General features: G+C 32.4%; 1 protein-coding gene across 1 annotated transcript in view; it reads right to left on the bottom strand.

The window, feature by feature from the left end:
* The window catches only part of LOC124356692 (protein O-mannosyl-transferase TMTC2-like), a 573,220-nt gene extending 554,017 nt beyond the window's left edge, over positions 1–19,203 (bottom strand). The window contains 1 exon segment of the mRNA XM_046807844.1: positions 19,092–19,203. The gene's annotated coding sequence lies outside the window, so the exon portion shown is untranslated.
* Between the last annotated feature and the right edge of the window lie 7,874 nt (positions 19,204–27,077).

The following is a 27,077-nucleotide window of genomic DNA, read 5'->3' on the forward strand; positions in this document are numbered from 1 at the left end:
CACTTTGAACTATTTCAATGTTAGTAGCCAAGAGACAACTAGTGGATCTGATGGAGAAGAATCGTTGTCATTTTTTAATGAAGAGACTATGAATGATGCCCCGTCAGAACAAGGTGATGAAACATTTTCTTTGACGAAAACGACTCTACATTTAATGAAGACAACTATAGTGATGACACGACCACACTTGAAATTTTAAATGAAACAAATGACTGTTGTCTGCAAGCTGATGATTGCGCATATGTTAAAGAATCTTTAACAAAAAGACATTGAGGAATACATCGATAGAATAGGACAGTTAAAATAATGAAATCTCAAGATAGAATACAACAATTCGTGTCCTAGAATATGATGCTGAATTAAGAAAACAAGGAATTGTACGAAGTGAAGTTCACCCAAATATAGAAGTCGAAGATGTTACTGTCGGAGAAGAAAAGGAATTTTAAGACGTGGTGTCTAAGTCTTAATAAAGTTAGAATAGCAGAAATAATCAACAGTTCAGAAGATTTACTAGAAAAACAATTTTATGTATATATGTTCAATATAAATATAACTTTTTTACTGAGGTATTAATTTTATTTGTGTTAACGTTCCCAATAAAGACAGAAGATGATTGGTATAATATTCATTATACTAAGCTTTGATATCAATTGACCTGACCTCTGATAAATGTTTTATCTAACAACCAATTTAATTTTAAATGAAGCGCTATTTGTCCTCTATTTACCCTTGTTTACTACATTTTGTCGACACGTGGTCCACCTTAAACCTTTATAATGTTTAAAACTGCAACTTTCTATCAACAACACGTGTTCGCCTTTAACCTCAAACGTCAGTTCTGGATGGGTATATAGCGTTCTCCTCCTCAGAGAGTTGATCAAGTTCAATTTTCGACTTCTACTCGTCCGCTTCTCACTTAACAAGTAAGTAGTAATCTTTCACTTTATAGTCAGTGTGATAGAAAATGGAAACCTTGCGGTGTTAACACAAGTTTTCTATTACACTTTAAAGAATTACAAGTCTGTAAATAATATTACTTAGTGCTGTTGAGCAGAGAACGGAAACCTTGCGGTGTTAACGTAAGTTCTCTGTTTAACAGTTGTTATATGTTAAAAATATTAATAAAAATTCACTTTATAGTCAGTGTGATTAGAAAATGGAAACCTTGCGGTGTTAAACACAAGTTTTCTATTACACTTTAAAGAATTACAAGTCTGTAAATAATATACTTAGTGCTGTTGAGCAGAGAACGGAAACCTTGCGGTGTTAACGTAAGTTCTCTGTTTAACAGTTGTTTTATTTTAAATATTGAAAAAAAAACGTTTAAAGATGTAAAATAACCAATTGTTTACAATCTTACGCTTTCTAAAAGTATAAAAGATTAAAAATCAACTTTACTTAGAATAATAATATTTAGTGTAAACACTTATTTGTTATTAATTATTTCTTTTTTTTTTTATTAGAGAAAAATGGTTTCCGACAAATGGTGAAGCAGTCTATTGACGTCAGAGAACCACGTGATTTTACAGCTCATCACTAGAAGAAGAAGAAGAAGATGGAGTTCATAATAGATTTTCAAGGGTTTAAAAATAGTAACAATGAATTTATAGTAAAAGAACTTGCTCTTATTTCAACTGATGCACAAATATATGAGCTCCATTTATTTCAGCCACCGTGTAATTTTCATGAACTCACACCGCAAATACAAAAACAGGTGCTGTGGTTGGAGAGACAATACCATGGACTGTATTGGGGATCTGGTTTTACAGAGTATAATTCAATGAAAGATATATTTTCAAATGTTTAAAATAAACGGAAAATGTGTATGTGAAGGGAAACGAAAAACAAAAGTTTATAACTAGTTTACTGTCAGATTTTTGTGTTAATGTTATTAATATAGAAGATCTCGGTTGTCCCAATTTGTCTATTTTGAGATCTCAATTTGTACAACCGAGTTCGATGAAAGAATGTAGTTTTAATCACAGTCCACACAATTGTGCTTATATTAATGTACATGTATTGTTTGCAATGGTTCAATGCACAAAAGCTTGTGGAGAAACAAAATGGAAAATGTCAATTTAGCTTTCAAGAGTATCAGTCTGGCCAGCCCCTGCTTGTCTCGCCAAGCTAGGGCCCATTTCGTGCCTCGAGAACAATTTTTAGCTAATCCGGTGAAATTCAGGACATAAGTGTTGTACGTAACAACCAATTTTTTCCATATATAAGTTCACCGAGGATGGATCCATGGTTGATGGCACATTCATCTGGCAGGTCGTGGCGGTGCGGCAGCGTGTTTATGACTAGGTTGCTGTTTCCTGTCTGGTGTTATTATATTTCTACAGATGGCTGCAAATTTGAATTGGTCCTCGTTAGCCAAATCATTAATTCTAGCTACCAGTTAGCCAAATCATTAGTTCCAGCTATCAAAACTTCACAGTGGCGTCCTTTAACAGGTGCCGGCAAGCTAGGACTTCAGTTTATCACCGGGTTTACAGTCACCAGACACTGCTGAGTTGACTTTTATACCCACTAATTCAGCACTGGGACGTGCGTGACTGTCTCATCTCATACAAACGGGTTTTTTTTAACTGATACGTTTCCTCTCGGTTCTTTCTATCTTTTATTTGTTCCTTGCTATTTTCTGCTATATGCATTTTAATTAAGTTCTTTTAATAAGGTATTAGTGAAATTTAAGGGAAGGGTACGATCTTCTCTTAGACTGCTATTCGAAAGTTTACAACTCTGGTTTTAACAATAGTTAAAACCGTCTTTATTTTGTTTAATTCCGGCATTCATATTTTTCCCTTCAAAAATTCAAGGTCTCAGTCTCGGTTTTCAATACCACGTTATTTTAGGGCACGATTTCCCGCTCCTCGGCACATCTCCTGAAGTGGCGTGTCGTCCACTGCATAGAAGATTCTGTAGAGTCGTCGCCACTAAGGCAGATTTCTCGCGAGAAAATGGTGGGGACTCATATTTAAATGGCACACAAGCCATGGTTGAGATCCGGAAGCGCGGTTGATCTGATCGACGCTGGCACAGAACTGAAAGAATTTATCCACAAAAATGTGGTCCGACTCTATTTATAGTCTAAACAGAGCTTTTACTTGTACACTTGTAGCTTAATTACCTTCTCCTTTAGACGTATTTTTATTTGCCATTCTTTATAGGGTGGTAAGAACGTGAACGAAACATCGGATATATATGGAGACATTGTAAGGTAAGCAATATAAATGACCAAACAACCATTCCCGATGATACCCGACTGACATCTAAGAGAGAAGGCCGATCAAAGAAAGAAACACAAGAGGAATAATTGGCTCACCAATCTCGTTATCAAGGCCTTACTTTTCACTGGCTCAAATAAATTGAGCAGGAAAGTAATTCACAGAAAATGTGGGTTTTAGGGATAAAATTGAATTTAATAAAAAGCAATTGCTTTAGAGTGGTGATTAACAATTGTTTTTATAAGAAACTATTACAAAATTAGATTTTGAAGTTGAACAAACATGTAATATTCACAGATTCCTTAATTATATCATAAGAGTAAAAATAGTATACATTTTATTTTAATACAAAGCATTAAACGTGTAACATTTACTAATCTGTTTTTTAATTATACACTATAATTCCTATTTTTTTAATAACTTCGGTTGATAACAAAATGGTTTTCCTTGCAATGGGAACATAATTATACGTATTCTTTTTCCAGTTATGTTTTTAAATAAACCACCATGTTTCAAAGTCTGAGACTACAAGGTCTCATTGTTTTTAGGTATGAGGAAAATGTGTGATGTGTGGCGTTTAATTGCAACAATAAAGTGTTGACTGTCTGTGTTTTTATTATTGATTGTGTTTAAGAATTTATGTGGTTTTTGCGGTAATTATTGTGAACTCATAACATTTTCTGCGATGCCGTAAAAGGTGCACTACCCATATATTAACTGTTTCATTGCTGTCTCTAAAAAAACCTACATTTAAATTGTGTTCCCTTTGTCCGTAAGCGTTCTTCCTTTAAACATGTTTTTAGTATTTAATTTTGCAGAAAGAAAGTAAATTGAAAATAATAAGTAAAAAATATTTGGTAATCTTTGGTAATATTTTATCCTGTTACTAGGTAAAAGTGTCCATATTTAATTTGATTGTACGGTACAGTGTAGAGCAAAATTTGAAATCAATCCGAACACTCTAATGACCGTATCCAACATTCGTTTTTTTCCTTAAATTTAATACAGCGTTTTCTCTTGCAAATTAAAATAATATTCGTTAATGAGCCCAAACTGGATCCGAGAGAGTGTAACTAATTAAACGATTTTACCAATAATCGCAATTAATTTTTTCGATACGGGAGCGATCTTAGTTATTTTATTCGTTGGTGCTAGACAACGGACTGATTTTAATCAAATAGTGTGAGGCAGATTGAGGAAAGTTCAAGAACAAAAACGGTGAATAAAGTAACTGACCAGTTACTCCTATTACTGAATATCATCCAAATATGGTATCGATATGGCTTATGTGAAACAAGATTTAACAATAAAAAATTTTAGAGCCAAGGGGAGGGACGAACAGAAATAATACCAACTGTTCTGTGACATTTGTGGGAACATTCGTTTACAAACTTGATATAAATCGATTTGATGGTTTTTATCCCAAAATCAAAGTTCGATTTCAATCACACATGGGTAAAGGTGGCGATGAGCTAGAGTGAAGCCAGTGAAACAAGCGATTCAGGCCTTTAACCTTTAAAGCATCGCCCGAGGACGAATACAAAGTGTGAGCGTTTGTATAAAGCTAGGTTTTTGGACAAAATAGACTCTTGACCTATATCTTTTGACACATTCATAAAATTCAGGTTATCTGACATTGCTCGTTATTTTTCAACGTTTACGCTACAAAACGAATTAAACATAGTTAATATTCGTAATTATGGTTATAATCGTGCATATAAGACGTGGGCAAACGAGAAGCCACATTTTTTATAATGAATATTTTTTGTATTATCGTATAGGCTATAAAATAAACTTACAGTATTGTATGGTTTTAACTATGAACTAACGTCCAGTTTGGAATCTCCAATTAGAAACACTTTTCTTATTTAGATATAAAACATTCGAGATAAATCGGACATAACGTACGTAATTAGGTTGTAACTGATAATGTTAGCAAAATACATATATAAAACTCAAAATTTTTGTTTCCGAAAACCCATGGTACGAGGTGGCACTACCTAAGCTACAGAACCTTGTTATAAGGGAAAGTTTTAAGTACTAAATGTGGTGATTAATACAAAAAATGTTTAGAAATAATGGATTCTAGCCCCATGGTAAAAAATATTTCTAATAATTATGTTTTTAGAACATTTTAAGTAAAGAGCCTATTACCAAACACGACATAATTCATGTCTGGCAATTATAGATTTGGGTTCTAACAATGACCTACCCAGAAGTATTCAACTCTTAATATAAGAAAATCTCTCTGATATATCTCTCTCTGGGCTACGTATTCTGATTCCATAGAGCATTCTTGTATAATAATTTTTACTTTAGAAGACTGGTGAAAAGTGGAAAAGACTTAGTTTTTTTGTCTATTATTATGTAATTATCATTTATATGAATAGTGTGATGTCCAATGATACATTAAGCAGTAAGTCAAAATTATCCCAAAACTGTAGGCTCAGAATCGTCCAAATAAGATGTACTACAGTAGTATGAAATGAGCATCGGATTTATCACCTATGAGGAGATTTACATTATATTTCCATTGTAATCCATTTTATAGTAAGGTTTTTGATCCCCTACAATATAAACGTTAAACATAAATAAGCAATAATAATAAAAATACTAATATATAAATAATTATGAAACATATTCTAAATAAATATTGGTCATGGTTAAAATTAATAGCATATTCTTACATGGCAACCATAATGCGATCAGTTATAAAATGACAATGTAATTACTATTCTAATTATTTGATGATTAAGCCTGTTAATTAACCACTAGCTTCACCAGTAGACGCGTATTATTTTCAATAACACGGTTTTAATTAGGATGCTATAATTGGCCTACCCGGACATTTCCCACCTCTGACACTAATATCGATTACAAAGAGAGATAAAATTCGTTATAAAACTCGTAACATTATTACTCTTTTACATATTCCTTATTTTTATGTGTTCTAAACGTCATTACTGCATACTTAATTTGGCAATAAATAATCAGCTATTAGGTTATGTATGTGTATCTTTGTGTTTGTGGTGAGTGTGTGTGTGTGTGTGTGTGTGTGTGTTTACTTATTTATCTCTCTCGAATGTGTCTTGTTTTTAGACGATATATGGAGAGAATTTTTTATGTTTTATTTTTCTGTATTTGTATATGTGTATGACTGTGTGTGTGTATGTGGTGTGTGTGTGTGTGTTTTGTGTATAACTTTTAAAATTCAACACTGTTTTTTAATTACTTGTGTTTTTTAACTATGGTTTGTCATGTAAACATTAAATACTAATATATATCAAGAATTTAATTACAGATTAAGCCTTATTTTGCTGATATTCTTAAAGTTGTTTTTATTCTTCTTACCTTTTTTAAAGCAGTCATCATCATCATCATCGTCAGACGTTTTCCGTTCTCACGGGGTCGTCGTACACAGCCTCCTCCACTTTAGTCTATCCTTCCAGGTCTCCTCTTCATCCCCCTGTATTTTCTGTAGTCCCCTTCTCTCTATGTCTTTCCACACTTGGTCCTCCCATCTTCCTCTCGGTCTTCCTCTTGGTCTTCTTCCTCCTTCCTCCTTCTCCAGTGCTATTCTAGGCATTCTATTATCTCCCATCCTCTTCACATGCCCCATCCACTGTATTCTTCTTCCTTCCATTGTCTCTTGCAGTGAAACTACCTTCAATCTTTCTCTGGTTATTTCGTTCCTTATTCTATCTCTTCTTGTAGTCTTCTCTATCCCTCTTAAAAATCTCATTTCTGCAGCTTGCAATCTGCTTAAATCATTTTTAGTCCACGTCCACGTCTCTGTCCCATATAATAAAATTGGTTGGAAATAAGATTTATACATCAATACTTTTGATTTTTTTCCCAATGTTCCAACTTCACACAATCTTCTTCACCATATTGAAAAACTTTCCACTCTTCCATATTCTGTTTCCTATCTCTTCTCTATGTATTGTGCCCCTATCTGTTATGATACTTCCTAAATAACAGAATTCCTTCACCTTTTCAATTCTTTTTCCTTCAACTAACACGTCCTTTGTTATTTCCATCCCTTCTCTCTACTTTCATTACTTTACATTTTTGTATGTTCATCTCTAAACCATATTTCTTCGCCACTTTTGCCCATTTGTTTTAACTCTCGTTCTAACTCTTCTTTCCCTACCATATCATTATGTCATCGTACTCGCCATATTGTCTTGCTTCTGCTCCTCTGTTCCGCTTGTCGATTGCTTAATCATCATTATAATGAAAGATAAATGATGACAATATGCTTCCCTGCCTTACTCTCTCTCTGTTTTGTATCGTATTTAATGTATAGAAGATAATTTATACTAACAGTATTTATATATAATATCTTAATGTACACACTAATGTTCGTTATGACGTTCTTCATAAATACTATTTTCGGTTTCTTCAGAATAATACTTTTCTGTTATTGCTGTAGAGGTTTTTTCCAAGTGTTTTAATTGTTATTCATTCATTTTACAAATACTAAAATATTGAAGTAAGTGGACTTAAATTTCCTTTCAAGAAATTGAACTTCCGTTGAGATAATAATGTTTTTCATGGATATTTATGAAATAATGATCAACGCTATAATTATATTTAAATCATTATATTTACTATCTATATTATTGTTAATTATTTCAAACTGTTACATGTACCTAATACAAAAATGTTTTGTAAGATTTAGGGATTTTTCTCTGTGCATCACATGTATTTATATTATTTTACATTGTTTTAATTACGTTATGTTATTATTTAAAAACTATTTTATGGTCTAATCCAATTTGTAAATAGAAGTCATTTGACATGTATTTGGTCTTCCGATCATATGTTAGTTTGGTTATTTAAACACATATGTGAAAGAAACGGCCAAATACAAAATAATTGAATCGTAAAAAGTGAGGGCTCTGTGTTGTAATGGTAGCACATTCACCCGGCAAGTAAGAAATCCGGGTTCGAGTCCCGGCGGTGCAAGTACTTTTTGCGATTCAATGTTTATTGAAATAAATTAAATTCGGCTATTGCTATTTATACAAATTTAATAAATGTATATATATATATATATATATATATATATATATATATATATATATATATATATATATATTCATTGTATCCCAGTTAAGATTTGTTCCTGATCCATACGGTAGGATTTAGGCTGAGTATTTGTACAAAACCTTCGTTAAAAATACAAGATGTGATGTGATTTTAAAGTACAGTTTATCTTATTGTCTAACCGTTAAAATGATCGAAATACAAAACGTTGTATGAAACGCAATACATGATATGAAATGAAATAAATGTACCAAATTGATACGAAACTACGAAGGAATTGCGCAGTCTTGTTTTACAAATACGAATTACGAAGCTATTCGAAATACAATGAGCCATGTTCACCAGGAAAGTAAACATTCTCTTCCAAGAGATAGAGAAGACAAAGGTAGTGGAGGACACAATACAATTACACATACCCGACACTTGCTGGGTCTAAGCCTATTGTTTTAGCAAAATCAACTGTCTGACAACAATAGACTTAACACTGTTGCTTTGTTCCATGGCCAATGCGTGGACGCACACAAGTATAATAAGTCTGAAATTAAGAGAACCTCTACTAAGATGGCAATTTTAGCAAGAACGTTTGTTCTCTCAAGACGAGTCAATTTTGTCTCTAGGTCTCTTTCGTCGTATAATTTGCAGAATACTTAGACTAATTTCGTAAATAATAACCCAAAATGAATAAAAAGACTTATAATACATAGAGTTCCATTTTAATTCTTCACGTTCCTACTTATAGATTATAATAAGCTCAGGCAATAAATTGTAAGGATACGTGTCATATGAAATGGCGAATATATATATATATATATATATATACCATAAAGAATTGATTGATCAATAGAAGAGGTGCAAATGAAATTTCAAAATTGAAGCTGTATCAATAAATTAATAAAAATAAAACCTGAAAATTTGTAAAAGTACACAGTACAGATATATTAACAATTTACTGGTTTTCCCAACAAAAGAGTCGAGAGCCCATAAACGATTCAACAACCTTGAATTCTGTGAATTATTCCACTACTATGAGTTCAGCTAAATTTTGCTCTGTATTTCATATATTATGCAACGATTTCATAATTGTACGTATCAAACACTTTTTATTGTTATTGTACTCTATCTAAACATTAGCTTTCGTGTGATACAAATAAATATGTCTAATACAGCTGTACTCTTTGTTTAAAGTTTGTTATTGACGATGGAAGGTTTGAAAGGATAACAGGATTTCTTGTTAGAATCCCACTGTAGTCTGTGCTAGTGTGATGTTAGATTGTGATCCTCGAACTTGTGATTTGTGCTCGGGACTTGCATCCTGTACAGTGACAACGCCTGGACTGGACTACAAGGAGCTTTTGAGTATGTTTGAATCAATTTCTTCCCCTTCTTTACTTCTTTACGTTAATTTTATTCTTGTATGTATTAATACCTCCCCCACCTGACGAAGAGGGCAGATTGCAATCCTCGAAACGTCGTGTTATACCTTTTGTAACAGCTTTACTGCTGTAAAAACATACAAACGTGTTGTAAGTTTGTATGTTTTAAAAACTTTCCCCTAAAATACACTTAAAGCCTTGGTTTTATGTTTCGTCCTAATTTTTAAGTTTGTTGTAATGTAAATAGTAAATTTTTTTTGCGGGATACCCACTAAACCCCCTACGGGCCACGGAGGACCCAGGCCGGCACCCTTTCGGATGACTTCTTGCCTGGTCCGTGTGTCTTATGTCCCATCCAGGACATAAGTAGTACAGTTAGAGTAAGTAAATATATACACATAACAGGTATTGATATTCGTTGTTTATTTTTTAATTTTTTTAGGTTACAAAACACCAAAAAAAGCTGCATAAAAGTAATACATTATTAAGATTTATTAAATAAAGCGTAGGTTTTGTAATAAATAAGCTTAACATCAAAAAGCTCCATTGCGCTTTCGGAATATCATAATTTAGTGCAATAAAAATTTTCTGATAAGTTAAATTCAATAAATAAAAGTTAATTACTTTAAACTAACAAAGAAGAACATGAAACATATACAGCCTTACAAACATTATAATAAAAGTTGGAATTAAGTTTTGCTTACACATATTTTATTGTGAAGCTGTTTGAAGCAAAATAAAATTATAATTATATTTGCAAAGGTGTTTCATCAGATATTGTTGAAGAGTTGACAGATAACATTTAAAAAATACATACTGTTTATTCTTTTAACATCATACATATATATCACAGCTTTGATAATTCTATACGACAAACACGGGGAAAATTATTCTTTACTTATCTGTTGTATATTCATATATTCAAATAGGCGATGATTTCTGATTCCAAGCTTAGGCATTTATTACTAGATTTTTGACTCCTTTTATTTTTACATGCAAACATGTGCATTTTGGTATCATTCAGTCCTTTTAAGTGGTTTAGAGAATATGAGATATGCTAATAGTAAGGTATTTCGAGGATCTGAAAGTCGAACCACCACGTTAACAAGTACATGCCGTCTTTGTTTAAAGTTTGTTTTTGACGTAGGGATTATTGTGAAGGAAACAGGATTTTCCGGACATTTTACATCGTTCAGTGATACGAAAATTCACTACGTTTCGAGATCTGCAATCTGGTCTCTTCTTCAGGTAAATAACTAACTTAAAGCATAATTACAAACTAGGCTAAAATAAACAAATCATATCAGAGAGTTGTGACTTGCACAAGTCAAGAATGACAACCACCATGTTTTGTGTCAACTTCACTATCTCTAAAGTATGCACTTAATAAAATACTAAACACAACAATATTATTAAAACTGAACCACAGAATACAGATCACATGAGGTCTGCATTGGCCGACCAACCACCTGCGACTTACAATCATTATTAAGTCCATGTTGTACTTAAAAAAGTTTCTACATCTAACTAAATTTGTTTTGTATTTTAATTAATGTTTGCAGCTTTAGAGACCAAGGTAGGATTCTTCCTAACTTTAAATACCAGTGGGTCGTAGCTCGAAAGGGTTTTTGAAATAGGAGGAGGCCTATATATTAACCAGGGACCCATGAAGAATTTTCAGTACAATCGATCCAGTTGGTTTTTCGTGATAGAGTAAAACACACACACACACACACAAACAAACGCCATTATATTTTTATATAATAGTATAGATTAATGAATGTTTTAATTGTATATGTAATTTTAATGTAATAAATACACCTTGCTCCTTGCTCCAAGGATACATGATATACTTTACATAAATTTACACGTGATGGAAAGCTGCTGTAAAACCGTCCTTTAAATTACTTAGGTACACGTTTGCACATATAAATGTATGTGTATTATATTCCTCATAATAAATTAAGAAATCACTATTACAACTGTTGTACGATTGTTAGATTAGTTTTAATACGCGAGATGCGAATTAATTATTATCTCTAATAGTACTATCCAGAGAAATAAAGTAAAAGAACAACATGATGCAGGAACGAGCGGTGCGTGTTTGAGTGGTTGCAAAATTAATTTTAGCCCCCTCCCCCCTCAAAACCCAACCCTCCCACACTATCCACCGACACAGCCCCGAGCGTTGTAACTCCACCAACACAATTTGTACCAACTGTACACTCCGAGCCATAGTAGAGCTGGTAGGCCTCTGGCAGTTCGGCCAACTAAGTTTTGTGCGTACTTTTCTTGAATAATTTACTTATTCTGTATAACATTTTCTGTATTTTACTCCCTACACAGTATACAAACAAATTAGTTCTTTTAATTAGAAAAATCTTACACAAAATACTTTTTTATTCGTGTACTAAATATAACTGTTTATTAAATAATCGTCTTAACAACAATATTCTAAACTCTTTCTCTTTGTTGATCACTTACATAATAAATGATTCACGTTATTGAGTGAGTGGTTCACATTATTGAGTGAGTGATTCATATTCATATTGATTGAGTGATTCGCATTATCGATTAGTTGAAATGAGTCGTGCAAGGAAGCTTAAAAAATTTGCAACTGTTAACGCTGCCCAGTCTCTACATCTTGTAAACAACTCTGTTTTGAATGTCTAAATGTGCCGAGACGAATGGCCGAGACATACATGTGTATGAAATACCTGCCGAACTGGTAGACACAGAACGGTTGCCTTTACAGGCAGGTTCTTTTCGTTTTCGTCAACAAATTACCAAATTCAATAAAAAGCACCCCAACGCTTAAGATGTTAAAAACTCGTTTGAAACGATTTTTAGTGTCACAAACATTTTATAATGTTCAAGAGTTTTTGACATATGATTGGGAGACCACCAATTAAAAATACTGACTGAATCCGTCGATGGAAGTGGAAATAACTGGTGAATGGAATAGGAATAGTGTCTATGACAAAACATTTTGCAAGTATAAAGTACAATTGTGACTTCTGCCATGCGTTGTATAATGTTCCGGAAATAAAAATCTCTTTGATCTGATTGAATTTCTCAATTATCAGATTCCTTGTGGATTTAGCGCGTCAGCCGACAGTAAAAATTTCCTACACTTTAATTTTTTCTCTTCACCACGTGTGTCCTGATATTTTATTTAGGCAGTCCATACTAATGTTCTCCTCATGATTGAAGTCTTAAAGAGAGATTGCATCAATATTCAAGGTTTGACAAAAGACGCATTGTGTCAGCCTATGACATACAATGATGCTCAGGAAAATTCCAGTTTTGGATATAATCACATTCATATGTAACAAAAAATATGTAATTATATTCACGTTTTTTTCATTGTTAGGTTTAATGTTAAAATAATACAAGATCCGGTTAACTAGTTGGCTTTTGCGCTGAAATTAAATGTTGTCAATGACCTTTAACATTGAATTTCTACTATATCATTATTTTCTTTTTAATCTATGAATAAAAATGTGAAATGTTAAAATCTCACATGATTGTAATTGATGTTTTACAAATTTATTGATTCTGCTATTTTATTTTAGCTAAAAGACAAGTTTTTAAATATTAGCTAACCCTAAGTTTGCAACAATTTGGTCACTGCACTTCACTAGACATATTCTGTAATTCTACACATGTATTATTTTTAATTTAGTATCTAGATTTATAAAAGTGGCATAAGTCCCTGAGACGGCTATTTATATTTGAATTGATTGATTTCCTACGTATTTCGTTCGATTCTCTAGATTTTCTGGGCTGGCAGTATATTAGTGACTTTAAAGCATCATTCTCTTAATATCCAGATGTCATGGTTTGGACTTTTGAGTCCAAACTTCCTTTTAATACATTCCTGGATTTGTAACTTCAGCGATCATGGAATATGCGATGTCATTTATATTCAATATTTCCTCTTCCGTTATATGTTTTTGTTCTCTACGCAGGTCTCAGTGGCATTAACGAAGTACGGATCTTCTGGACGAAGTAAAGCATTAAACTGTGACCCTGTGGCATGACCGTACGCTAAACGTCTGTTAGTCCGACTCGCTGACCATCCAAGCGGGCATTATATCTCGTACTTCTTTAGCCTATTGCTCTTGAGAAATTTACTCGCGTTTGTTATTACTATTAGGTTGTAAGAATATAAAAGTACATTTTTAGTAAATATCAATAAAGGTTAACTTCCTGATACTTATCAGGAAATAAAAAAATATCTTCAAAACTCGTTATGTGTTTTGAAGCCTATTGTTTTCCCATTTTACACTAAGGTCTCCTATGTACAGAACGAAACAAACTTGACAGTAATACTAGTATTATAATGTTTAATTGATTTGCATTAGTTATTATTGTATAGTCAGTAGGTTTAAATTTGAGTTATGGGTGTTGTTACGGTTATCTACGTTTTCCGGCTTACACCGAGAATTTGATTGTTGGTCGGCGTGAGTTTGGTTATTAATTTTAGACTGAAAATATCCTTCAACAGCTTACCACGAATATTTCAAGAGTTTAATTATCTAATGATATATTGATGTGGTGTGAACCAGACAACTTTTTATTACAAGTAATTTATTATCAAATATGTATTATTGAAAATTATTTCAAATAGTTATTGATGTAGTTTACTACGTTTACTGCATTATGTTTCCATAGTAAATATCAGAGAAATAAATAATTTTTCGGGATGAGTACACATTTACATTTTCCAATGTCTTGTAAAATGCCGCATCGTTCTGGCCATTACAAGACCATTACCTGTTAGAAAAGTGATGATGTTTGTGTAAAAGGAAATGCATTGATCAGACGAAGTAAAATGTATCAGAGCCCGAGTTGCGTAGTTTAATGAATCATTTTTCGGGTCAGCTGAGAAGAGAATAATTCAGCAACGTCTGTTTGACTTGTTTCGTAGCGATGTCTCATAATTAAACTATACAGCGTGTAATTATGTTAGAAAGCTATTTGATACAGGTGAAAAATAACCCCCTTGTGGTGGCTCCGGGAGTTTATACTCAGAAAAGCAACAAATTTTAAATATTTTAAAGTATACGACTGATAATGTAAGAATGTGTTTACGGACCCACATTTTTATCGCATGAAATTCACTTATCTGAACTGATTGCTTGTAATTTACAATATTAAAATTTCACTTTTAAAATGTTATATACCACAGTTGAGCTAATACCACAATATAACTATAAATAAAAATAATAGCTATAAAAATATTGATAATAAGTTATAAACCAAATATGTTTATCTGTAAGTGGAAAGTATCAGAGCTCTATCATTGGATTTTAATTTAGAACGTAGTTCATTGTTTTATACGTTTAGTAAGTTCATTAATGTTTTGATGCGTGTTTTGACGGTAACTCACCTAATTAAAGAATACATTGTTCCTTTTATGAATATATTTAGCTAAATTTTATCCTCGAAATCAATAATTTCTACTATATGATATCTTCTGTACTTCCAAAATTATGTTGTTTATAGTAGACAATACTTTATGTTCTTCGATTTTATTATGTAAAATACATCTATATCATAATAATAAATATACTGTACAGATAATTTCCGTGATGGTTACAAATAGTATAGATTACGATGGAGAACTTACAAGTCGAAACTAATATAAAACGATTACACACGGCTTAAGGCTGATATAAAGAGGGTTTGCAAAAACGTAATTGCTTTAAAAGCAAATTGATTAAAATAAAACTAGATAAGAAGCAAGTAATCACACACATTATTAGACCTCTTGCATATGACAGATAAACAGTATCTATCACATAAATTTAAATACAGGCAAAGCTACGTACGTAGGCGTATCGTGGACAGTAGAACTAAGACCAGTAGACAGAGTTGCACCGTATACAACACAATTTAGTCTGGATTTTAAGTCCGGATACACGTAGACTAACCCCTTTATGTTTTATATGGAAACAACTAATTGCAAAGAATCACGACCAAATCTTTTCATCTCCAGCGTCTCCATCTGCTATAATCATCAGGGTATTTGACTTGAAGGGAGGTAGTGTTAGTTCACCGATCCTTGTACTGTTCAGAGAACCCTGCAGTCCAATGGCTCGGTTCCGTCGGGTGTAAGTGACAAAATCATCGTTTTCTGTTTTTTTTCTACTGCAATAGTCCTCCTGGGCCTAGACTTGAAGAGAGGTAGTGTTATTTCGCTTATCATTGCACTGCTCAGAGAATCCACCAATCCAATGGCTCGGTTCCGTTCGGTGTCAGTGACATCATCGTTGTCAGTTTCTTGTACTGCAATAGCCCTCCTGGATAAAAGATAGGCGTACGGAGACATTTAAAGCAAAATTTGAGCTTTGAAGTATGTTGACACAACAGCTTTATGCAGATTTTTCACTCGGTCCTGTACATTAAAAATAGTGTATGTCCTCGTGGATTTATCCAATCACCATTTTCAGAGCAGGTTGAGATAGAGTGATGAGATAGCAGCATAGTTGTCGTATTGATAGTAAGGGCCAGCCGGAGGCTAGGCTTTTTCACTCTATCCGTTAATTCGGAAGTAGGATATGTTTTCGTGGGTTTATCCACACATAATTTTCAGAACTGGTTGAGATAGTGATGAGGTAACGGTATAATGGTTATAGTGATAATAATGTTAATTCGGAAGTAGGATATGTTTTCATGGGTTTATCCACACATAATTTTCAGAACTGGTTGAGATAGTGATGATGTAACGGTATAATGGTTCTAGTGATAATAAGGGCCAGTCGGCAGCTGGGCTTTTTCACTATTTGCCTTAATTCAGAAGTATGGTATGTCCTCGCCGGTTTATCACAGATCATTTTAAGGAACTTTATATAGGATCGCGAGATAGAAAGCATAGTTTTTTTAATTGATAGTAAGGGACAGTCGGACGCTTGGCTTTGTCACTCTGCCCATTAGACTGAATGTAGAAATATAAGTGCAAGGGCTAACGCTTAGGGCGCCCAACCGAGATCATGTAGGTATACATTATCCTAGTCGGGGTAACAAGACAAACTCAACTATGGCACTAGAAATATAATTAATTTTAACCAGAAGTGCTCCAACATCCGCAATTCCTGTAGATTCAAAAGATCACGTAGCCTGTTACAGAAATAATGAGCAGAATTAAAGTGCACTGTAAATCACAAATTTGTGCATTGTAAATCACAAATTCATAGTTTTTTTTTACCCTCACTATGGCATTGCTAAGTTTAACACTCAGGTATTTTACGTTACAATTTTACATACATTGTGAAAAATATATGGCCGTTTTTTTATAATTTTGTTGATTAGTAATAATTCTGAGTAGTATTCATCAACATTCAATCAATCTTGGGATTTTCCATTACTCCAAAATAACAATATGTACAATTTGAAGTTTTATCCGGTAATGTAAACAAAATTATAGCTACTTACAATATTATAATAAAATTTATAGTATTGTCGCAAATTGGAAATTCGTTTGAATTTAATTCGGTTGTCATTATGAATGAGTGGGAGTCATGGTTGATGAATGAGTGGCTACTCGTATTTCCTGAAATACGATTATAGGAAGAATGCGTGTGAGTATACTGCAACAGCTTAAAAAAGAGTAATTTAAATGTAAGATTTTTATATCTCCGTATGAGACTAAAAAGGAAATAAAAATAAATATCAAAATTTTCTTACTATAGGCCCTACGTTTTACGAAAGGTTACACTATTCATTTTGTCGTCCCCGTTATTATTTTAACTTTTGTAACTAGCCATTTTAAAACAGTTTACGATTAAAAATCAATGAAGTAACCATTAGTTTTGATACTTAAACACTTAAATTGCACACTTTCGAAATTATAGTCTGGTCCAGCCGGACCCGGGTCTTTATTCCTCTTAGTACATTAAAATATTTAATATTTATAATTCCTGATAACCTCATCAAATAAGTTCGCGAACAAATTTCCTTCTATCCCAGTGTTATTGGTATAAAATATACAATTGTAATGTTTTTCGACCTCCGGGAAATAGATAGCTTGAGTAGTTAATTAATATAAGCAACATGTGTCCTGCTGAGACCGTGTCGTGTTGAACGTGGCTATTGATGAGCTGGTATTGGTTTGTCTCTAAATTTTAATTTTAGTTAATTTTATGCTTGGTAAAAAAAGATATCCCTTTAATAACCATAAACTAATTTCAAATAGAACCTAAACATATTGTTAATAATGGTAATTGACTGAAACAATTGCATCTAATTATAACCATAATAGTATTTTCTAAATTTTCTATACACTACACTAGTGTCAGATAACATAGTTAGTTCTTGAGTCAATTTTGTTTGAAATGCTACAATAACTTCAATTATGGTGACTTAATTTTCGTTTAGACATTAGTTTTTTTTTAATTAGATTTCACTCTATGTTATACATATACTTATAAATGCATGAATTATTTCTACAGCTTCAGATTGTAGCGATCTACAATCACTAATATTATTGTTGCTAGCATTTATGAAATATTTATCCCCTTCGTATAATGATACTGTCTAATAGTTAACTCTTATGTTACCATAAAACGCATTTTCACTGAACAGGATTGTCAAATGAACCATGTTCCTTATAAGTTACCTGGTAAAATACACTTATTTCAGTAGGTCATATGCTACATGACATATAGATTACTCAATGCCTTATACTATTTCCTTTGTGACTTGATGTATATTATGTATATGTAATATTGATGTAATTATTAATAAGGTATTAAAATTTACAATAATGCTTAATACATGTAAAATCTAGATGTTTTTCTTGATGTATAATTCATTTAATATTATTCTCTTTGTACAGAAATATATGCGATAAATACGAGTTATTTATGATAATTAATTTTTTTTATAAATTAAATAATGCATGTTCTACTAACTAAAGCAGTTTAATTAACTTTAAAACAAAAAACAAAACCTTACGGTTTTTTAAGTTGCAGACAATAATAAATATTGGATTTAGTTATTATTTCAGAAAATTAATCTTATATCAAAGTGTATTATGAAGATGTTTTTGTTTTAATTTGATTGCATAATAAATACATTTATAAACCACAAGTGTCAGAGGCAGTATAACTAATCATTGATATAATTTTTTTTATTGTACGTATCAACGGTTTAATGGAGTGTTTTTTTACGGTGGACTGTTTCCTTTATTAACAGTGACTTTTTACAACAGTGAAACAAGATGTCAATGCTGTTGATATTGTATTTATTAGAATTTATAACAAGTACTTTACTTGCGATATTTGTGAAAGAATGATAAACTGAATCTTATGATTATCATCACAAAGAAGACAGCATCTGTGCCATTGGTGCATCAGTACGTATTCTGTTTCTCTATGTGTCTACAACGGCTCTATGGCAGTGACAACACTGGGTATACAGTGATGTGGCATACCTGTCAATATCCAACAGGAGTTGTCACATGGACAGTCGGCCACAACACTCACACAAGTACAGTACTCTAACAGTCGTACCACCGCAACAGCGCGTGCGGCCTCAACGTGCGGCAGACCTGACGAGACTGGCCGGTGGTGATAGTCGCACCGCCCACCCTCACAGCCCCGCGCTGCCAACCCCGCGCCGATAAAAGTCCCTCACGTCACGGCTCCCTCGGCGCCACACTGATTCAATTATGTTCAACCGGTCCATGTTAATGTGGAATTAGATATTGCATATAAGCAACAGCGTTATTATCGGTGTTAAACCAATTACCAGTCACGATCGTTTGCCTCTCTTGTTTGTGCCCTGTTTCAACCCCCCCCCCGCGCCAGCCCCACAACAATCTATGTGACGACGATTGTAACACCCACCCGGATTCTTTTTAATTGTCCTTTTCATAAACACGTCGACCCATGTTATAGCCTGCCAACTGAGTGCGATTGTCTGCCGTAGCTGTCTGCAACCATTAATTGAAAGTTCACACGTCCCTTTATGATTAGCTTTAGAGCGTTTAATGAACATTGCTCTAAAAACCAATTGAATAAAGTTTTTTTATGAAATGTTACACTTCACGTGTTAAACGCGTAGCTATGTAATATATCATCATAGTGCAGTTATTCGAATGAGATTTACTGCTATAACCTAATATGTATGCCTAAACATAGTTGGTTAATCAACTTAAAAAGTAAATTTAGACAACTGGACTACATTTTCAAATATTAAACAGGTAATACGAAGGTTACAAGTTAGTTATAGATATATACCATTTCTATAAGCTTAATAATTGAGCGGTGAATAATCTAAAACTATAATTATTCATATTTAGTAAAATAACAAGGTTTTGTCTCAGATTATACGACACAAAGATATATATATATATATATATATATATATATATATATATATGCAGTTGCATACAAATTTATTTATTATAATTTTACTCCATTTTTCTCAATGTGATCATGCTTACACATACGACCGATGTAAAAATATTCGCTAACGCTCAACCAATTTCATGAAGTTCACGTGGACCTTCATCAAACTCAGTTTCGCTTATATACAGGGTGAATATAAAGTCAGGACCCCCCCCCCCTCTATTTTCTTCTATAGGTAATATAAGGAGATATCCTTTGGGTAGTGGTGCAATGTGGAAAGGAAGTTTCATTTTATGACATTGAACATTTTTTTTGTCCCCCAAAAATGCGAAATTTTGGGGGCAACCCAAAAATTTCAAATGTAAACCCCTATCAAGTGACCCCTCATTTTAAAGAGCATGAAAAAACTTAAACAGTAGTGAAAACCAGAGATTGCTATCTCTTTCCTAATCCGAAATAATAGCCAGTATTACCAAAAACAATTTTACACCACGTCACGAAGATACGAAAGATACGAAAGTGACAATGTTTCCAGCTGCATGATCAGCTGTTGGTGTCAGCTCTACTGTCTATTATAAAATAATAATGCATCAGCTGACTCATACTGCTTATTGTGTTCTGACGATTTATTTACATTGAGGTTATGTATACTGATGATAGTCCAGTTGATTTTGATGTGAATATTTCAAAATTTTTGAAATCAATTCTCAAAAAAAAAAAAAAAAAAAAAAAAAAAAAAAAAAAAAAAAAAAAAAAAAAAAAAAAAAAAACTTTCCAAATAAATCACTGGATAAATAACTTTCTAAATCACTCTGTGCCATTTTTGAATTTCTGGCACAGAGTGATTTAGAAAGTTATTTATCCAGTGATTTATTTGGAAAGTTTTTTTTTTTTTGAGAATTGATTTCAAAAATTAAGAAATATTCACATCAAAATCAACTGGACTATCATCAGTATACATAACCTCAATGTAAATAAATCGTCAGAACACAATAAGCAGTATGAGTCAGCTGATGCATTATTATTTATAATAGACAGTAGAGCTGACACCAACAGCTGATCATGCAGCTGGAACATTGTCACTTTCGTATCTTCGTGACGTGGTGTAAAATTGTTTTGGTAATACTGGCTATTATTTCGGATTAGGAAAGAGATAGCAATCTCTGGTTTTCACTACTATTTAAGTTTTTTCATGCTCTTTAAAATTAGGGGTCACTTGATAGGGGTTTACATTTGAAATTTTTGGGTGCCCCCAAAATTTCGCATTTTTGGGGGACAAAAAAAAATGTTCAATGTCATAAAATGAAACTTCCTTTCCACATTGCACCACTACCCAAAGGATATCTCCTTATATTACCTATAGAAGAAAATAGAGGGGGGTTTCCTGACTTTATATTCACCCTGTATATATAATTTAAATAAACATTGAATAACAAAAAGTACTTGCTCCGCCGGGCCTCGAACCCGGATCTCTCACTTGCCGGGTTAATGTGCTACCATTACACAACAGAGCCCTCACTTTTTACGATTCAATTATTTTGTATTTTGCCGTATCTGTCACATATTCGTTTAAATAACCAAACTAACATAGGATCGGAAGACCAAACACCTGTCAAATGACTTTTATTTAAATTAAATTTGTATAAATGGCAATAGCCTTATTTAATTTAAATAAACATTGAATAACAAATATATATATATATATATATATATATATATATATATATATATATATATATATATATATAAACTTCCTCACCAAGTGTGTTAATGAGTTAATGATCCTTTGTCTGAGTATTGGATGGGGCCCTGCTAATCTACCTCAGATAATTTGAATAGGCATGTCCATGAATTCTTGTGCTTTCACGTGCAATACTGATACAAAATGCATTTACTGGACATCCTCAGTTTCTCAGATTTTGTGTTTTTAACTCACTCAAGTTCAGGCATTTTCATTCTAAGGGTGACCTATCTCAGATAATTTGAATAGGCATGTCATTGAATTTTTGTGCTCTCAAGTGCAAAGAATTATTTTCTCGATCATACGTTGGAACTGAGTTAAGATAAATGTAAAATTCTCAATTTTCTTTGATCCCTCCGATAATTCAGTTATTTTGTATTGGATCTCAGAATACTTCAGACACTGACTTTCCTTTGTATATTACCGAACAAGCCTTAATTAAAAGTAGCGATCATTTACCCTTTTACTTAAAAACAACATTTTTTATATAAAAATCTAAAGTAATAACCACATAGTGTAAGAAAAACAATACATGAAAAAATACTGAGGAGAAACAGCAAAAACGTATGTGTACGTATGTACGTGAAAAACAGCATTGAAGAAAGAGTAAGTAGTTATTTGGTTGTAATGTGGGTAGAATTTATCTCGGTTTCATTTATACTGTGGCAACTTTATTACACGGAAGATAATAAAGACAATTGCTTTCCTTGAAATCGGCTCTGTGATAATGGCTTTATTGGGGCAATAAGAGGACGTTAAGCTTTGTCCAATAATCTCGACTATCATAAACTGGCTGAAGTTCTACTAAAGTCAACCGATGAGAATAGCCTGGAGCTACTATAAGTGTTATAGGTATTTACGATTAAAATCGGTTAACATACGGCTTTTTGCGTTATAATGTTTCTCTTCTGAAAATGCAGGTATATTGTATGACTTATATTTTTAAATATTTCCTTTTCTTTTATGTCAGTATTTATTGAAGATATTGAAACAAAAAATGACAGTATCGGTACAATAATAAATTTTTCGTACATCATTTAACATTAAAATGTGGTTGTATTGAAAATAAATCACTAATGCACCAAAACGTTATATTACATCATTATGGCTACCTGAAATAACGAATGATTGAACATACGATAGGTTACTAAACTTTCCCACCTGTGTAAACCGTAGGAACCAAACAAGTTTTGTACTAAATTACTTGTGCTTTTATATCCTATGAAATTTAGTGACACGGGTAAACATGAGTAACAGCGACAAGGTGACATGTTGTAAAAGAAAATTAACGAGTAGTCTTCAAAATGAATTGACAGCCAAACTTACCCTGACACCTCCGACATGTGTAAACTAACCTATTCACTATCTTTCGATTTATATTTGCTCTATAAACACCTTTCTATATAACTTATTTTAATTTTATTATTTCAATGTTGTCGTACTCAAATGAACCAAATGAGATCTAAATATTATTAATACGAGGTAATAAATGTTGAATAAATGTTACTGTTTCTTAAGAATTTAATATGTTAATTTATACTGTAACTTGGTAGAGTTAGTAAATTTTATTTATTTATCCTTAAAATAGGATAACGCCTGACTTACGTATTACTATGTTTGAATATCAATTGTGTAAAGGTACAATTTAACTCAACTATATCGTAAACCTTAACAATCCAAAAGTTAAATATATTTTATTTTTATTTTAATAGTACTATGATATATACACGGTGAGAAACACGTTGACGACAACATCTTTTTTCTGGACCATTTTATATGCCGTCGTATTTTTCAATAATAATTGCAAAAAACCGTAACAGGTTTTTTACGTTAAACGTCTAAGTATACTGAGAAATGTATGTAGGCTTCGCAATTTCGCACAAACATATTATTTCAAATGTATTTGAAATAACATATTTTTGATAAATGTTTCTCCATGTACCTAAATAAATACATTAAACTAATTAAACGTCGTGCCCGACGGGGTACACGATTGTCTAAGCTATTTATTTAAGCGCAGGAACAAATTTAACAAACCACAAAGACATGCAAACAATAAAAACGCAATAAGGAAATGCATAGCAACGAGAACCCATTGTGCGCACAACGCGCTTTACGAAAGCCCGGTGTGCACCCGATCGGGTACACAACGGAAGTTGTGAAAGATAACTTGTACCAGATTTGGTACACGTCGTCGTGAACGTGTTTTAACATTGAATCATCTGACTTAACACATTTCCGTTCTTAAAATAAACTTATCCCTTATTATTAAACGATGACAAATACTTTTAATTACAGTCGAAGTGTACGTCTCAGTTACATCTGACGGCAGGTAAGACTTATTCTATTGTAAAGTTGTTATGTTTTTTATAGACCTTTCAAGAGGCTTCCCAAAATTCGATTGAACTAATGCAAATGCGTGATAGTTGGTTAGACACTGTACACTTTATACATAAAAATATGTATTGTTATGGTGTCATACAATTGGACAATTGTACACAATTAGAATGAATATGGTAGAGACGAAAGGAGGGGCCAAAATATTCCTTCCCTCATACTTAGGTGTGCATAATAAAATTTACTAGGACCTTGGTAACAGTTCTCAGATGTCAAAACTTTGATTTTTAATCTTTCATGGATCCGAAGGCAATACATTATAAATTTAATTAAAAAATACTTTTTGCAGGGAAGGAATAAGGTGATAATAGCTATTATATGTAACGTGTGCTACTTTTATCCCTTCACATAAGTCGTGAAACATTAACGATTAATCCATCTACAAAGAAAAAGTCGAAATTTTAGTACACAAATGTTAGCGACCTAGCTGGTAAGTATAACAATATTTTTAGTTCCCATTACTCTTTTATAGCCGCCAGTATTATATGCGGAAACATATTCATAAACATGGATCCATTTAGTTGTACTAAAAAAACAACTGATACCCCTCACTGTGATGCGTTTGGCGCTCCCGGCTTGTGCAAGCGTATTTTTAAAGTGATCGTGCTTGCTTATGCATGGACAGATTTCGTTAGAAAAAGTACCGTTTGAATTCTTATAAAAATTTATAACCAGTTGGTATCTAGTAAAATTTGTATAACCTATGTAAAATAGCTCATGCCTATTAAAATACTAATTGTGGGCTGCTCCTGGCCTGTGCTAGCTAACTTTAAAAAGTCGCTTATCCATTACCGGATTTCGTTGAACCAAATACCGTTGGAATTGTAAGTAGTTACTATCTGGTAAATATTTTATAACTATGTTGAGTTTTTGTTTTGGATGGGCACAATATTTTAATATTAAAGAACATAACACTATTTTGTTCTTAATTTTCCAGCTATATATGCCAAATTAAAAACATATATACCAAATTTGGCTTCTTTCGCTTGGCCAGTTACTGAAATAATACTTCTAAAAAAATTTCGGCTAGTGGCTAAATGAAATATTTCTCGCCCCATATAACATTTGTATATAACTTTGTTTTTTTAATGATAAATATATATCTCCCTCAAAAGTTCTTGACACCCTTATTTAAACAACCTGCATATACGGGGTGAATCCAATAAAAATACGCATTTATTCAGGGTTGATGGCGGATGGGAATAAACCATTTTTATCCAATACAAACAGGGTCCACATATTTATTTTCTGAGAAAAGTGAGATTTTGTGAAACGCCTCCTTGTAGGCAACACATAGTGTTCTTATCGATATTCGGCCAAAGCTGCTGAAACAAAACTCTACTTCTTCCGTCATAACTCACTAAAGAACAATATTTAAAAAAATAATGAGATTAAAATATTATTAGAGCAAATGTTAAAAATTTCTACCGCATGTGTCGATGCAAATTTATATAAAGTGTCATCGACACTAATAACTAAATGTGTCAGATATAGTCCTATGTGTTTAGTGAATATAGTTTTTAGTAAATACATGTAAAATATTAACTGATTGAACAGTAATAAAATATGTATATATTATATTTAACTTATGCTATCGGATTTAAATAAGGGAAACTATTAGTTTTATTTTTTTGTATTTTATTACATTTTTTTGTTGATATTTGGAATGTTATCAGCGATAAAATATTCCAGAGTTGTAATTTACAACAAAATTAAATCGGTTCCTTTAAGTCCTACTTACTTAAAACAAAGCAATTATTATTTCAGCATTTATAGAACTGGATCTGACCTTAATATATAATTTTATTTTAACTTGTTGTATTGTTTTACAGACACTGGGGAAGGAGGAGTAGCAAGAAATCTAACAAATTATTGATCTCAAGTGTTCATAAAGAACTATTGGAACGTAAACGTCCAGAGAGATCTTGTCTAAATTGAGTGAGCTACGACGACGATTGGCAGGTTTAACTGGGCTTCCGCCAACGGTTCCTTGCTTCCGCACCGTTGTTTCCCAGGTAAATATTTCCAAGTAATGATTTCTATTACTAGTAATTTTCTTAATGCAACCAGTATTATTAATCAAGGGCTTGGCATTTAATTCCCCGCAAATCTCTTTTACTTCAACTGCAAACACTCTGAACATATGCATATGCTAATATTATTATTAATATAAGTTTATTGGGATTTCTTGAAATTCCTAGTTGAAAGTAGGTCCTTTTTTATACTATGGGAGTTGTATACCTGGTAAAGCAGAGCACTCATATTGTATTAGTCATATCAAGTAACCATAAAATAATTTTTCTCCCTCTGTACTAAATTAACTCCAATAAAATCAAAAGACTTTTTAAATGCCATCTTTAAAAATGCACAGATTTTGTAAGACTTAAATTTATTAACTTATCTATAATCTTTTAAATTCACTTATAGGTAGTGTAATGTACTCAAAGATGTAAGTTATTTTAAGTCGAACTTCCAGAGTGAACCAAATGTTTAAATAACAATTTCGAATGAGGTGTTATTATTATTCCTATTATAACATGGGATGGTACGAAAATTCCCAAACTTATTACTAAGGTTCTATCATGGAATGTGTGATAGGAACACTTTTAATCGAGTTTTTCAAAATTGGAGAGAAATAAAGAAACTTGAATAACACTAAAAAGTTTCAAATTCTAAATCATGAAATACTAAATTATGTATTGTTACGTTCTATTAAGGACCTCCTGAAAAAACTGTCTATTTGATGACGTTAAAAAGTGGCAAACTAAAACATTTAAAATTCAGTTTAGATAACCGCATAGTCATCATCCAATAAATAATATATCTAAAAAAATATAACACAACATTAAATATCAGCATTTAATAAAATCCTCTAAAAATACAAAAACAGTTTGAATACTAATTAATGATATATTTAAGATTCAACATG

This window comes from Homalodisca vitripennis, chromosome 3, assembly GCF_021130785.1.
Source record: "Homalodisca vitripennis isolate AUS2020 chromosome 3, UT_GWSS_2.1, whole genome shotgun sequence".
Classification (NCBI taxonomy): Eukaryota; Metazoa; Arthropoda; class Insecta; order Hemiptera; family Cicadellidae; genus Homalodisca; species Homalodisca vitripennis.